Source organism: Stenella coeruleoalba, assembly GCF_951394435.1.
Source record: "Stenella coeruleoalba genome assembly, chromosome: 21".
Taxonomy (NCBI): domain Eukaryota; kingdom Metazoa; phylum Chordata; class Mammalia; order Artiodactyla; family Delphinidae; genus Stenella; species Stenella coeruleoalba.
In genome coordinates, this window is record NC_137167.1 from 1,097,866 (window position 1) to 1,113,000 (window position 15,135).

At 41.4% G+C, this 15,135-nt stretch overlaps 1 long non-coding RNA gene across 1 annotated transcript in view; it reads left to right on the forward strand.

The window, feature by feature from the left end:
• The window catches only part of LOC307179653, a 103,122-nt gene that overhangs the window by 15,402 nt on the left and 72,585 nt on the right, over window positions 1–15,135 (forward strand). The window contains exon 2 of the long non-coding RNA XR_013825497.1: window positions 14,523–14,659. This is a non-coding gene — a long non-coding RNA (uncharacterized lncRNA). The remainder of the gene's footprint in view (window positions 1–14,522; window positions 14,660–15,135) is intronic.

Below are 15,135 nucleotides of genomic sequence, written 5' to 3' on the forward strand. Positions count from 1 at the left end.
TAATATTCTGGGTGTACACCCCGGAGTGGAATCAAGGGATCATACATTTTCCATGTTTTTGAGGAGCCACCATACAGTTTTCCACAGCGGCTGTATAATTTTACTGTATTCCTTTATATGACAGAATAATGCAGCTTATGGATCTACCTTATTTTGCTTATCCGTTTACCTGCTGATGGACATTTAAATCTTTCCTACCCTGGGCTATTGTGAACAGTGCTGCTATGAATAACTGGTGTACAAGTTTTTGTTTGAATGCCTGTTTTCCATTTTTTTGGTATATATCTAGGAGTGGAGTTGTTGAACCACATGGTAATTATATTTTATATTTTTGAGTAAATGCTAAAGGTTTGTACACATAGACTGCACCATTGTACATCTCCATAAGTAACTTTTAAGAGTTCCAATTTCTCTGCATTGTTGCCAACGTTTGTTATTTTTATTTACATATTTTAAAATTTATTTAAAATTTTATTTTTATTCTAGTGTGTGTGAAGGGGCATCACACTGTGGCCTTAATTTGCATTTTCATCATGACTCTTGACATTTGACATCTTTTCATGTCCTTGTTGACCATTTGTATGTCTTGCCTGGAGAGCAGTCCATGCAAGTTATTTGTCTGTTTCAAAAATTGTATTGTTTGTCTTTTTGTTGATGAGTTGGAAAAGTCCTGGGTACGTTCTAGGTAAAGAGTCTTATGAGATATATAATGTGCCCATATTGTCTTCCATTCTGTGGGCTGTCTTTTTACTTTCTGGATAGCCTCTTTTGATGCACAAAGGTTTGTAATTTTGAGGAAATCCAATTTATCTATTTTTTCTTTCATTTCTTATGCTTTACTGTCAAATCTAAGAAACCATTGCTAAATTCATGGTCGGGAAGATTTAATTCCTCGGTTTATTTGAGAGTTCATTCAGTCATCCCTCGGCGCCCACTAGGCCAGGTTTTAGGCCTGGGGCTGAGTCAGTGTGAGGGTTCAGCGGTCACGGTTTAGGGTTATGCGTCATCGTCGGAGAGTCATGGTAGAGGGTTGTGGTTAAAGGGTCAGGGATTAGAGTTTAGGGGTCAGTGATGAGGGTCTAGGGGTCTGGCGCTAGGGTTGTTAGGGGGTTACAGTTAGAGGTTAGGGTTCTTAGGGTAAAGGTTAGAGTTAGGTTTAAGCACAATTGGCCCTCATTGTCCTCCCCTCTCCTTCTCTGTGAAGCCTCCAGAATGGGTAGGACTTGCCCAGGGTCAAACAGGAGTCAGGGAGCTGAGGTCAATAACTGTTTTTCTGGCCTCCCTTCCCCCAGTCCTGGGCTCTGAGAGAAGAATGAACTGTCTGTTCTTGTCTAGGACTGTTTCTTATCCAACTCGACCTCTGTCAAGGATTGGGGAGGATGTCAGAAGTCATGCATGGTTTCCTTCTGCCCTCCTACCTGGGAAGGGTGATGCTGGCCCTACTCTGCCTGGGCAGCCCCAGGTTCCAGCACAGCCCAGACAGGAGGGCACTCAGTGGACATGTGTGGATTTATACAGGACTGGGTGCAGTGACCTGCCAGCCCCCAGATGCTGCCTTCTTGAGGGCTGCTGGGGCCCTCCTGGCACTGGAGGCATCCTTTGTCCCATCTGAGTGGGCATGAATAGATGATCAAGTCTCAGGCAGGACATCCCTCGACCTCTGACTATCCAGGCAGGGATCTGTGGTCCTCTAGCTCAGTCCAGCCTGGGCATTGTCATGCCCTCATGTACAGCTATGGAGCTGACCATGATGCTGGGCAATGCAAGAGCTACCTGGGCAGTGTAGACATTCCTTTGAGAAGTTTCAACCCCCAACATGCACGTGGCTGAGAAAAAGGCATCCTGCTCACGGCCTCATAGGCTGCCAAGAGAGGTAGTAATCCTCTAGACTTTGGAGTGTGGCCCTGACGCAACACCCATGCAGCAGACCATGGCCCTGCAATCCTCTGTCCTTTCAGTCGTTAGAAACTTTTGACATGCATATTCATTAAGAATCAAAGATATGCGAGCAACTGGACCTCCCAGTGTGAGGTTTACACTGCCACTGCCATTGTCTTGGAGAGCCATATGCATCCATGTGGCCTCTGGAAAGCCTGCCAATTATGGGTTCCATGGCATGGAATAATTCTCGAGCCTCCCGTTACTTCATTGCTCAAGTGTCCTTACCACCTTAGCATTTGGCTTCTTCCTCTTAGTAAAGGAGAGAGAAGAAACTGGAAAAGGAGCAGTATTGTTTTTCAGGGATGGGCAATTAATATGGCCAGGGAGATGGCATAACTCAGGGCTCCCACCTCTCAGGGGCAGGAATGAGGTCTGTGTGTCTTCTCAGGACACATGGGCTGTTCTGGGCCAGCCTCTGAGATGTGAGGACCTGATGCCCAAGGAAAGAGACTTGAGTTTACCACCACCAATGATCCTGACTTTTCAGCAAGTGAAAGAACTTTTTGCAGTCTTGGGAGGGACAGTAAGAGCACTGGGTGAGTCGCTGCAGCCCCTGACCCTAAGTGAACCCCTTTCTTCCTTTTGTGTCAGATTCTGTGCTGTGCAGTGAGCTGTCATTGACATAGAATCTGTTGCTTCCTCCCAGCCAGCCACTGTTCTCAGGCCCAAGTGCCTCAGTTTTCCTTTGGGAATTACATGTCACCTGCTTCCAGTCCAAAGATTTGCAGAAGGATGGCCCGATATTCCACCCAGCTCGAAGATGGGTTTACAACCCACATCTAGCCAGTCCCATTTTCCATCTTCTGGTGATCGGTCAAGGATAAGAATGCAACCCAAGCCAGATCAAAGGCATTTAAAACCATGACTTTCTTGGAATCCAAGAAAAGGAGAAACTCTTTCTCGGAAAATGGATGGTGAGTGGTTGTCAGCCTAGAACTGCTGTTGGCCCAAGTGCAGTGAGAGAGCCTGTGCCTATGAATGGGGTCCCCCAAAGGCACTGAGCGGGACAAAGGTTTGGAGAGAAACAAGGTCACACTGAGACAGTGTGAGCCCGTGGACCTGCTAGGTCCAAACCCATTCTTCAACTTGCCACTTGTAAGTATTAACGTATTTCTACCCTTACAATAAATACTAATTTATTTTATTTCCGTAAGTGTGTCCAGTCACTGGTAAAAGAAAAAGTCCTGGTTGATACATCTGAGTCAATAATCCCTGACCCTTCCTCAGGTGTCCTCACTGGGTAGGCATGGCTGGGGTAGGTGAAGACACTGGTTGGGGTCATAAACTAGGGGAGCTGGCAAACAACTCTGTCCCTGCTCCTTCCCTGTCCCGGGAGAGGGAAAGCCTGGAACAGTGATAGGATAGCCAGTAGGGGAAGAGTTTCCTCAGTGGTTAATTGGCCTTTTTGTGTTTTCCTTCATTTAGGGTCCATTTTGGTAATGTGCTTTTACAAAGAAATCCCCCTTTTCCTCTAGATTTCCAATTTGTTACAGTAGGTCTCTCTTATTTTGACGTTTAATTGTTCCTGTCTAATTTTCTACAGAATCATGACAAATAATGAACAATATACTGATACTTTACTATTAACTGAAGTCTCTATTCACGTTCCCTTTGTTATACCTTTCCTTGTTCCAGGGTCTCAGAGGACATAGGGTCATCATGTCTGTTTAGTCTCTTCTGGGCTCTGACAGTTGGTCAGATTCTCCTTGTTTCCAAGACCTTGACAGCGTGGAGGAGGGCTGCTCAGGTATTGTATAGACTGCCGGGCACTGGGATTTGCTTGGTGGTTTTGTCGTGGTTAGACTTGGCTTTGCAAAAGCAGACCACAGATGTGAAGTGCTTCCTCTTCACTATATATCAAGAAGACAGGCTCTTAAGGGAACTTCTCCCTTATATTCTTAATTTTGGTCACCTAGCTGAGGTAATGTTTGTCAGGTTTTCCCACAGTGAGGTTAATTTTTTCCCATGTCCATCCTGTGTGTCTTATGTAGGAGGCAGTCATAATGCAGAAGTCACACTTGAGGAGAGAGGGGTTAGCTTCACATCCTTGATGGACAGCTGACTTGCTATACACATTGTTTAGAAGTTTTCTGCATAGGAGATTTCTATTTAACACCATTCATCAAAAACTATGTAATTTATTTATACCAGTTTGGACACGTGAATAATTATTGTAAACTTTTGGTTATAATCCAGCACTACATTATTAGACTGCTTAGTTCATTCTTGCTTTGGCTGTTGAGAGCTTCTTCCATTTGCTCTTGTTTTCATTTTACATATTTTTTCTTTTGTGGGTTTAAAAAATTTTTGGTAATTCTTTACTTTCTGATATTTTAAGATTATCCTGCTTCATATATTTACTGTCTCAGTCCTACCATCAGCCCTTTCTTCAAAGAGCCCTTGTTCCTTTTATTAGAGAATGGTATTAAAAACTTACATGTGGGAGCTAACTATGCTCAGCTGACAGTACATAGAAATATATGCATGTATCCCAGCCTATGCATATACACATAATTACAAAGATTTCCATGTGGAACTATGTGTAGGCTAAAGATAGTTTATACTGGTATCTCCAAGCAGATCTGTTATGACATGGATATTGTAACCTTCTCCCTTTGTTTGACTGTAACATCCAACTCCATTGGTAAGAAACCTGGCTTCCACCATTTGTCATTTATTAAATTCAGTGCTTGTTCCATTTGATGACTGATATAGTAGTTTCAGTACTGTTAGCTGCTACCCCTCATGGGAAAGAACATAGAGTCCACTGTGTATGTATGGCACATTTTGTCTTTGGCCTAAAGATTCTGTACGGTTCCAAAGTTAACTTAGGTCAGCCCATTTGTCCCACTACCAACTGTGAGTTTTTTCATACATTTCTGAATCAGTTAGATTCTTTGTTACATTCTGTATCCCAGTCTTTGACACTCCCATATCCTAAGTAGCTAAGTTTGAATAGATTGTAAATTACTTGTTGGGTTGTAAAAATCTGTGGGTATAGCCAAATGCAGTGACAGGTATTCACCACTGAAGTATCATATGGACTCTTTCAACCACATATTCTGTAAACTGTTTACCATGTCAGTTTTGCCTTTTCTAGAATGTCATATAAATGAGGTCATACACTGTGTAGCACTTCAGACTGGATTCTTTCACTTAGCAATGTAAGTGTTGGATGCAGTATTATTTTTGGGGGGGGGGCACGGGTTGATGATCCATTCCTTTATATCTCTGAATACTATTGCACTGCATATATATGAGAGGAAAAATAATTTTCCCTCTACACTTCTATGTTCTTTGTTGAGATCCCCCTTGTAATTGAAAAGAGACGAACTGGAGAAAACAATCAGAAGTTTAATATATACCATGCATACCTCCTGTATACTTGAAAGATACCCAGGAACTGAGTCACTCCCTGAAATGGCCCAAGCCATTACCTTAAATACTTCTGCTGAGAACAAAAAAAAGATGTTAGGGAATGGAGGCAGCCATTTAAGGGATGTTATTAGGCAAAGCCCAGTAAACAAGGGTAAGGTTGTTACACAGATTTACATCCAGGCCTATTTCATTTACAAGCTTTTTTTTTTTTTAAAAAAAACATTTATTTGGCTGCACCGGGTCTTAGTTGCGGCCTGTGGAATCTTTAGTTGCGGCATGCGGGCTCTTAATTGCAGCATGCGGGATCTAGTTCCCTGACCAGGGATTGAACCCTGGTCCCCTGCATTGGGAACATGGGGTGTTAACCACTGGACCAGCAGGGAAGTCCCAACAAGCTTTTCTTGATATTTAGTCATCATTCAATTCCTGGTCCAGAGAGGGACATACCGTTACAAATGGAGATATCCTTAATAAATGTAAATTTACCTCCTAAAAGGGCATTTTCTACTTGGTTTTGAAAGATTCTCCTGGGTCTGCTGTTTCTTAAATTAATCAGTCCAAAATAATCCTTTTGTCAAATGGGCATATTTTGGGGTGGTGTATTCTGCTCCTCTTGACATGTATGTGCCCTAATTTGCTTATGAATTCATCTACAGAAGGACATCCTGATATCTTTAAGTTTTTAACCATTATGAATAGAGCTGCTGTACATTACTTGATGCTAGTTTTGGTTTGAATACAGTTTTTCAAAGCAGTTGTCTAAATACAAGAGGTACACTTCTTGGATCCTAAGGTGAGACTTTTTGATTTGGAAAAATCTGCCAAACTGTCTTTCAAAGTTGGTTGTACATGCATTCCACCAGCATCTTGAGTTTATTCTTGTATGTTTATTTACTGCCTGTTTATCTTCTTGGGCCAGGTGTGTGTTTCAATCTTTACCAGATTTTAATGGCGTTGTTGGCATAATTTGAGTACAAATCCTTTATCAGATATGTGTTTTGGAAATAGTTTCTTGCAGTTTGTGGTTTGTCTTCTGGTTTTCTGAATAAGGTCACCAGACCCAAAGTCATGTAGATTATCTTTTTTTTTCCCTAGGATTTTTATAGTTTGGTAATTTAAATTTGGCTATGGGCATTTTGAGTGAATTTTGGTTTAAGTTGTAAAGTTTGTGTCTACATTCATTTCATTACATATGGTTTGTAATTAATTGCTCCTTAACCATCTTTTGAGAAGATACAGTGAGATACTTGGCTCCATTTCAGTTTGGATTTCCAAACTTAGTATATACAGCAGAACTGCCTCCCAGATGAGGCCTCTGGGTTTGTGAGTGCGGCACTCTCGGCACTTTTCTCACATCCCACAGGGGGCGCCGAACCCACCTGTGTGACCGTGGGGGCACAGGTGCACCCTGCCCACAGACTTTGCTCTGTGACAAGCAGACAGGATCTTTGTCTCCTGTCAGGGCCTAAGTTTCCGGACCATGAGGCATTGTCCACACAGACAGGAGCTGGGTGTTCTCAGGAACCACTGGTGAGGAGACTCCACAAGAGGAAAAAATGAGCAAGTGTGGAGAATCTTCCTGTGCAGCTGACTGCTGGCTGGGTGGGGTGCATCTTCAGGGGACTCAGGAGAGAAAGGGTTTAATGTGGAATACTGTGCACTTTTAGTTAGTTTTATGTGCAGTGTAGATGGTGACCAGTGTCGTTCTTTGGAGACTGGTGTCTACTTTTCCTGGCACTGTCTGTTGATTGCTTTAGGTAGAATAAACTTTTTTTTTAACATCTTTATTGGAGTATAATTGCTTTACAATGGTGTTTTAGATTCTGCTTTATAACAAGGTGAATCAGTTATACATATGTTCCCATATCTCTTCCCTCTTGCGTCTCCCTCCCTCCCACCCTCCCTATCCCACCCCTCTAGGTGGTCACAAAGCACCGAGCTGATCTCCCTGTGCTATGCGGCTGCTTCCCACTAGCTATCCGTTTTACGCTTGGTAGTGTATATATGTCCATGCCACTCTCTCACTTTGTCACAGCTTACCTTTCCCCCTCCCCATATCCTCAAGTCCATTCTCTAGTAGGTCTGTGTCTTTATTCCTGTCTTACTCCTAGGTTCTTCATCATATTTTTTTTTCTTAAGTTCCATATATATATGTCAGCATACGGTATTTGTCTTTCTCCTTCTGACTTACTTCACTCTCTATGACAGACTCTAGGTCCATCCAGCTCATTACAGATCGCTCAGTTTCATTTTTTTTATGGCTGAGTAATTTTCCACTATATATATGTGCCACATCTTCTTTATCCATACATCCGATGATGGACACTTAGGTTGTTTCCATCTCCTGGCTATTGTAAACAGAGCTGCAATGAGCATTTTGGTACATGACTCTTTTTGAATTATGGTTTTCTCAGGGTATATGCCCAGTAGTGGGATTGCTGGGTCATATGGTAGCTCTATTTGTAGTTTTTTAAGGAACCTCCATACTGTTCTCCATAGTGGCTGTACCAATTCACATTCCCACCAGCAGTGCAAGAGTGTTCCCTTTTCTCCACACCCTCTCCAGCATTTATTGTTTCTAGATTTTTTTGGTGATGGCCATTCTGACTGGTATGAGATGGTATCTCATTCTAGTTTTGATTTGCATTTCTCTAACGATTAATGGTGTTGTGCATTCTTTCATGTGTTTGTTGGCAGTCTGTATATCTTCTTTGGAGAAATGTCTATTTAGGTCTTCTGCCCAATTTTGGATTGGGTTGTTTGTTTTTTTTTCTTACTGAGCTGCATGAGCTGCTGGTAAATTTTGGAGATTAATCCTTTTTCAGTTGCTTCATTTGTAAATATTTTCTCCCATTCAGAGGGTTGTCTTTTGGTCCCGTTTATAGTTTCCTTTGCTGTGCAAAAGCTTTGAAGTTTCATTAGGTCCCATTTGTTTATTTTTGTTTTTATTTCCATTTCTCTAGGAGGTGGGTCAAAAAGGATCTTGCTGTGATTTATGTCATAGAGTGTTCTGCCTATGTTTTCCTCTAAGAGTTTGATAGCTTCTGGCCTTACATTTAGGTCTTTCATCCATTTTGAGCTTATTTTTACGTATGGTGATAGGGAGTGATATTATCTCATACTTTTATACGTACTTGTCCAGTTTCCCTAGCACCACTTATTGAAGAGGCTGTCCTTTCTCCACAGTACATTCCTGCCTCCTTTATCAAAGATAAGGTGACCATATGTGCATGGGTTTATCTCTGGGCTTTCTATCCTGTTCCATTGATCTATCTTTCCGGTTTTGTGCCAGTACCATACTGTCTTGATTACTGTAGTTTTGTAGTAGAGTCTGAAGTCAGGGAGCCTGATTCCTCCAGCTCCGTTTTTCGTTCTCAAGATTGCTTTGGCTATTCAGGGTCTTTTATGTTTCCATACAAGTTGTGAAATTTTTTGTTCTAGTTCTGTGAAAAATGCCAGTGGTTGTTTGATAGGGATTGCATTGAATCTGTAGATTGCTTTGGGTAGTAGAGTCATTTTCACAATGTTGATTCTTCCTAACCAAGAACATGGTATATCTCTCCATCTCTTTGTATCATCCTTAATTTCTTTCATCAGTGTCTTATAATTTTCTGCATACAGGTCTTTTTTTCTCCTTAGGTAGGTTTATTCCTAGATATTTTATTCTTTTTGTTGCAATGGTAAATGGGAGTGTTTTCTTGATTTTACTTTCAGATATTTTCATCATTAGTGTGTAGGAAAGCCAGAGACTTCTGTGCATTAATTTTGTGTCCTGCTGCTTTACCAAATTCATTGATTAGCTCTAGTGGTTTTCTGGTAGCATCTTTAGGATTCTCTATGTATAGTATCATGTCATTTACAAACAGTGACAGCTTTACTTCTTTTCCGATTTGGATTTCTTTTATTTCTTTTTCTTCTCTGATTGCTGTGGCTAAAACTTCCAAAACTATGTTGAGTAAGAGTGGTGAGAGTGGGCAACCTTGTCTTGTTCCTGATCTGAGTGGAAGTACTTTCAGTTTTTCACCATTGAGGAAGACGTTGGCTGTGGGTTTGTCATATATGGCCTTTATTATGTTGAGGAAAGTTCCCTCTATGCCTACTCTCTGGAGGGTTTTAATCATAAATTGGTGTTGAATTTTGTCAAAAGCTTTCTCTGCATCTATTGAGATGATCATATGGTTTTTCTCCTTCAATTTGTTAATATGGTGTATCACATTGATAGATTCGCGTATATTGAAGAATCCTTGCATTCCTGGAATAAACCCCACTTGATCATGGTGTAGGATCCTTTTAATGTGCTGTTGGATTCTGTTTGCTAGTGTTTTGTTGAGGATTTTTGCATCTATGTTCATCAGTGGTATTGGCCTGTCATTTTCTTTCTTTGTGACATCCTTTTCTGGTTTTGGTATCGGGGTTATTGTGGCCTCGTAGAATGAATTTGGGAGTGTTCCTCCTTCTGCTATATTTTGGAAGAGTTTGAGAAGGATAGGTGTTAGCTCTTTTCTAAATGTTTGATAGAATTCGCCTGTGAAGCCATCTGGTCCCTGGCTTTTGTTTCTTAGAAGATTTTTAATCACAGTTTCACTTTCAGTGCTTGTGATTGGTCTGTTCATATTTTCTATTTCTTCCTGATTCAGTCTTGGCAGTTGTGCATTTCTAAGAATTTGTCCATTTCTTCCAGGTTGTCCATTTTATTGGCATAGAGTTGCTTGTAGTAATCTCTCATGATCTTTTTTATTTCTGCAGTGTCAGTTGTTACTTCTCCTTTTTCATTTCTAATTCTATTGATTTGAGTCTTCTCCCTCATTTTCTTGATGATTCTCGCTAATGGTTTATCAATTTTGTTTATCTTCTCAAAGAACCAGCTTTTAGTTTTATTGATCTTTGCTATCATTTCCTTCATTTCTTTTTCAGTTATTTCTGATCTGATCTTTATGATTTCTTTCCTTCTGCTAACTTTGGGTTTTTTTTTTGTTCTTCTTTCTCTAATTGCTTTAGGTGCAAGGTTAGGTTGTTTATTTGAGGTGTTTCCTGTTTCTTAAGGTAGGATTGTATTGCTATAAACTTCTCCCTTAGAACTACTTTTGCTGCATCCCATAGATTTTGGGTCATCGTGTCTCCACTGTCATTTGTTTCTAGGTATTTTTTGATTTCCTCTTTGATATCTTCAGTGATCAGTTAGCTATTAAGTAGTGTATTATTTAGCCTCCGTGTGTTTGTATTTTTTTGCAGATCTTTTCCTGTAATTGATATCTAGTCTCATAGCTTTGTGGTCAGAAAAGATACTTGATACAATTTCAGTTTTCTTAAATTTACTGAGTCTTCATTTGTGACCCAAGATATGATCTATCCTGGAGAATGTTCCATGAGCACTTGAGAAAAATGTGTATTCTGTTGTTTTAGGATGGAATGTCCTATAAATATCAGTGAAGTCCATCTAGTTTAATGTATCATTTAAAGCTTGTGTTTCCTTATTTATTTTCATTTTGGATGATCTGTTCATTGGTGAAAGTGGGGTGTTAAAGTCCCCTACTATGAATGTGTTACTGTCGATTTCCCCTTTTATGGCTGTTAGTATTTGTCTTATGTATTGACATGCTCCTATGTTGGGTGCATAAATATTTACAATTGTTATATCTTCTTCTTGGATTGATCCCTTGATCATTATGTAGTGTCCTTCTTTGTCTCTTGTACTAGTCTTTATTTTAAAGTCTATTTTGTCTGATATGAGAATTGCTACTCCAGCTTTCTTTTGGTTTCCATTTGCATGGAATATCTTTTTCCATCCCCTCACTTTCTGTCTGTATGTGTCTCTACGTCTGAAGTGGGTGTCTTGTAGACAACATATATATGGGTCTTGTTTTTGTATCCATTCAGCCAGTCTGTGGCTTTTGGTGGGAGCATTTAGTCCATTTACATTTAAGGTAATTATCGATATGTATGTTCCTATTCCCATTTTCTAAATTGTTTTGGGTTCGTTATTATAGGTATTTTCCTTCTCTTGTGTTTCTTGTCTAGAGAGGATCCTTTAGCATTTGCTGTAAAGTTGGTTTGGTGGTGCTGAACTCTCTCAGCCTTTGCTTGTCTGTAAAGGTTGTAATTTCTCCATCAAATCTGAATGAGACCCTTGCTGGCTAGAGTAATCTTGGTTGTAGGTTTTTCTCCTTCATCACTTTAAATATGTTCTGCCAGTCCCTTCTGGCTTGCAGAGTTTCTGCTGAAAGATCAGCTGTTAACCTTATGGGGATTCCCTTGTGTGTTATTTGTTGTTTTTCCCTTGCTGCTTTTAATATGTTTTCTTTGTATTTAATTTTTGACAGTTTGATTAATATGTGCCTTGGTGTGTTTCTCCTTGGATTTATCCTGTATGGGACTCTCTGTGCTTCCTGGACTTGATTAACTATTTCCTTTCCCATATTAGGGAAGTTTTCAACTATAATCTCTTCAAATATTTTCTCAGTCCCTTTCTTTTTTCTCTTCTTCTGGAACCCCTATAATTCAAATGTTGGTGTGTTTAATGTTGTCCCAGAGGTCTCTGAGACTGTCCTCAGTTCTTTTCATTCTTTTTTCTTTATTCTGCTCTGCAGTAGTTATTTCCACTATTTTATCTTCCAGGTCACTTATCCGTTCTTCTGCCTCAGTTATTCTGCTATTGATCCCATCTAGAGTATTTTTAATTTCATTTATTGTGTTGTTCGTCATTGCTTGTGTCCTCTTTAGTTCTTCTAGGTCCTTGTTAAATGTTTCTTGCATTTTCTCTATTCTATTTCCAAGATTTTGGATCATCTTTACTATCATTATTCTGAATTCTTTTTCAGGTAGACTGCCTATTTCCTCTTCATTTGTTAGGTCTGGTGGGTTTTTATCTTGCTCCTTCATCTGCTGTGTGTTTTTCTGTCTTCTCATTTTGCTTATCTTAGTGGGTTTGGGGTCTCCTTTTTGCAGCCTGCAGTTTCGTAGTTCCTGTTGTTTTTGGTGTCTGTCTCCAGTGGCTAAAGTTGGTTCAGTGGGTTGTGTAGGTTTCCTGGTGGAGGGGACTAGTGCCTGTGTTATGGTGGATGAGGCTGGATCTTGTCTTTCTGGTGGGCAGGTCCACGTCTGGTGGTGTGTTTTGGAGTGTCTGTGGCCTTATTATGATTTTAGGCAGCCTCTCTGCTAATGGGTGGGGTTGTGTTCCTGTCTTGCTAGTTGTTTAGCATAGGGTGTCCAGCACTGTAGCTTGCTGGTCGTTGAGTGAAGCTGGGTGTTGGTGTTGAGGTGGAGATCTCTGGGAGATTTTCGCCATTTGATATTACATGGAGCTGGGAGGTCTTTTGTGGACCAGTGTCCTGAAGGTGGCTCTCTCACCTCAGAGGCACATCACTGACTCCTGGCTGCAGCACCAAGAGCCTTCCATCCACACACCTCAGAATAAAAGAGAGAAAAAGTGGAAATAATGAAAGAAAGAAAGAGGACAATAGAAAATAAAATAAATCAAGGTAAAATAAAATAAAGTTATTAAAATAAAAAATAATTATTAAGAAAAAATTTTGAGAAAGTAGAAAAAACAAACAAAAAGCACAGGTTGAACCCTGGGACAAATGGTGAAAGCAAAGCTATACAGACAAAATCTCACACAGAAGCATACACATACACACAAAAAGAGGAAAAGGGGAAAAAATCATAAATCTTGCTCTCACAGTCTACCTCCTCAATTTGGGATGATTTGTTGTCTATTCAGGTATTCCACAGATGCAGGGTACATCAAGTTGATCGTGGAGCATTAATCCGCTGCTTCTGAGGCTGCTGGGAGAGATCTCCCTTTCTCTTCTTTGTTCACACAGCTCCCGGGGCTCAGCTTTGGATTTGGTCCGCGTCTGCATGTAGGTCGCCAGAGGGCGTCTGTTCTTCGCTCAGGACGGGGTTAAAGAGCCGCTGATTGGGGGGCTAGGTTCACTCAGGCCATGGGGGAGAGAGGGGCACAGAGTGAGGGGTGGGCCTGCGGCGGCAGAGGCTGCCGTGACGCTACACCAGCCTGAGAAGCACCATGCGTTCTCCCGGGGAAGTTGTCCCTGGATCCCAGGACCCTGGCAGTGGCGGGCTGCACCGGCTCCCCGGAAGGGGGGTGTGGATAGTGACCTGTGCTCGCACACAGGCTTCTTGGTGGTGGCAGCAGTAGCCTTAGCATCTCATGCCCGTCTCTGGGGTTGGTGCTCTTAGCCGCGGCTCACACCCGTCTCTGGAGCTCCTTTAAGCAGCACTCTGAATCCCCTCTCCTCACGCACCAGGAAACAAAGAGCGAAGAAAAAGTCTCTTGCCTCTTTGGCAGGTCCAGAGTTTTCCCCGGACTCCCGAGTAGCCGTGGTACACTAGTCCTCTGCAGGCTGTGTTCATGCTGCCAACCCCAGTCCTCTCCCTGCACTCGGATCGAAGCCCGAGCCTCCGCTCCCAGCCCCACCCATCCAGGCTGGGGAGCAGACAAGCCTATTGGGCAGGTGAGTGCCGGTTGGCACCGATCCTCTGTGCGGGAATCTCTCCGCTTTAACTTCCGCACCCCTGTGGCTGCACTCTCCTCTGCAGCCCTGAAGCTTTCCCCCTCCACCACCCGCAGTCTCCACACGCAAATGGGCTTCCTAGTGTGTGGAAACCTTTCCTCCTTCACAGCTCCCTCCCACCGGTGCAAGGCCCGTCCCTAGTCTTTTGCCTCTGTTTATTTATTTTTTTGTCTTACCCAGGTACGTGGGGAGTTTCTTGCCTTTTGGGAGGTCTGAGGTCTTCTGTCAGCGTTCAGTAGGTGTTCTGTATCAGTCGTTCCACGTGTAGATGTATTTCTGGTCTATCTGTGGGGAGGAGGGTGATCTCTGTGTCTTACTCTTCCAACAACTTCCCCCTATCCCAAACGTTTTAATAATAGTAATTTTTTCTGATGAATAAGCATGGAGTATTGTTTTCTATTGTGTTTTCAGTTTCTTTATCAATGCTTTAGTTTTCTGAGTATAGGTCTTTCATGCTGTTGGTTAAATTTATTGCTAAATAGTTTGTTCTTTTTGATGGAATTGTAAATGGGATTGTTTTCTTAACTTTTCTTGCTGGTGGTTCATTATTAGTGTATAGAAACAAAACTGATTTGTGTATATTGATCCATATTTTGCAACTTTACTGAATTTATTTTTTAGCATATTTTTTGAAGTAATGTGAAAAATTGCTATACTAAAATCTCACAGTTTCTACTGCATCCCAGGTAATCCACAGGACCCAAGAGATGGTAGCTACTAATATACTCTTCCCACGGTGCCTCTTCATACCATGCAGACTCCGACAAGGGAAATAAGTATCACAACTTTGGTTGAACGTGGTCTGGGTAAGTCTTAGCCTCTATAACAAAATTTGATGTCCATCTTATCTGATTTTCTGGCATGACACTGACATGGTTGTCTAGAAAAGTAATTTACTTCCCAGTAATTTAAAATGTACTGAAAAGTTGCAATAATGGCAAAAAGTACTCACGTTTGCCACTTCATACAAAATGCTCAGTGTGTTTTGCCCAAGGAACCAGCACATAACCCCTAAATGAAGAAATCCTGATGTCCACATTATAATTTAATACTCAGCCCCACTTCAACTTTCACCTACTGTCCCAACTGTATGAAAGTGTCCTTTTCCATCCTGATTCAGTTTTCTTTTTCTGGAACCATTATTGAGTTTCTCCCTCATTTGGACAACCTTGATGGATTTGAAGCAGACAAGATGAGTATGGGATCTAGGTGGCCTTTTCTGTATGACTTTTTTCACTAAGAATATTTTCAATGTTCATTTTTGTAACAAATATCAGCACTG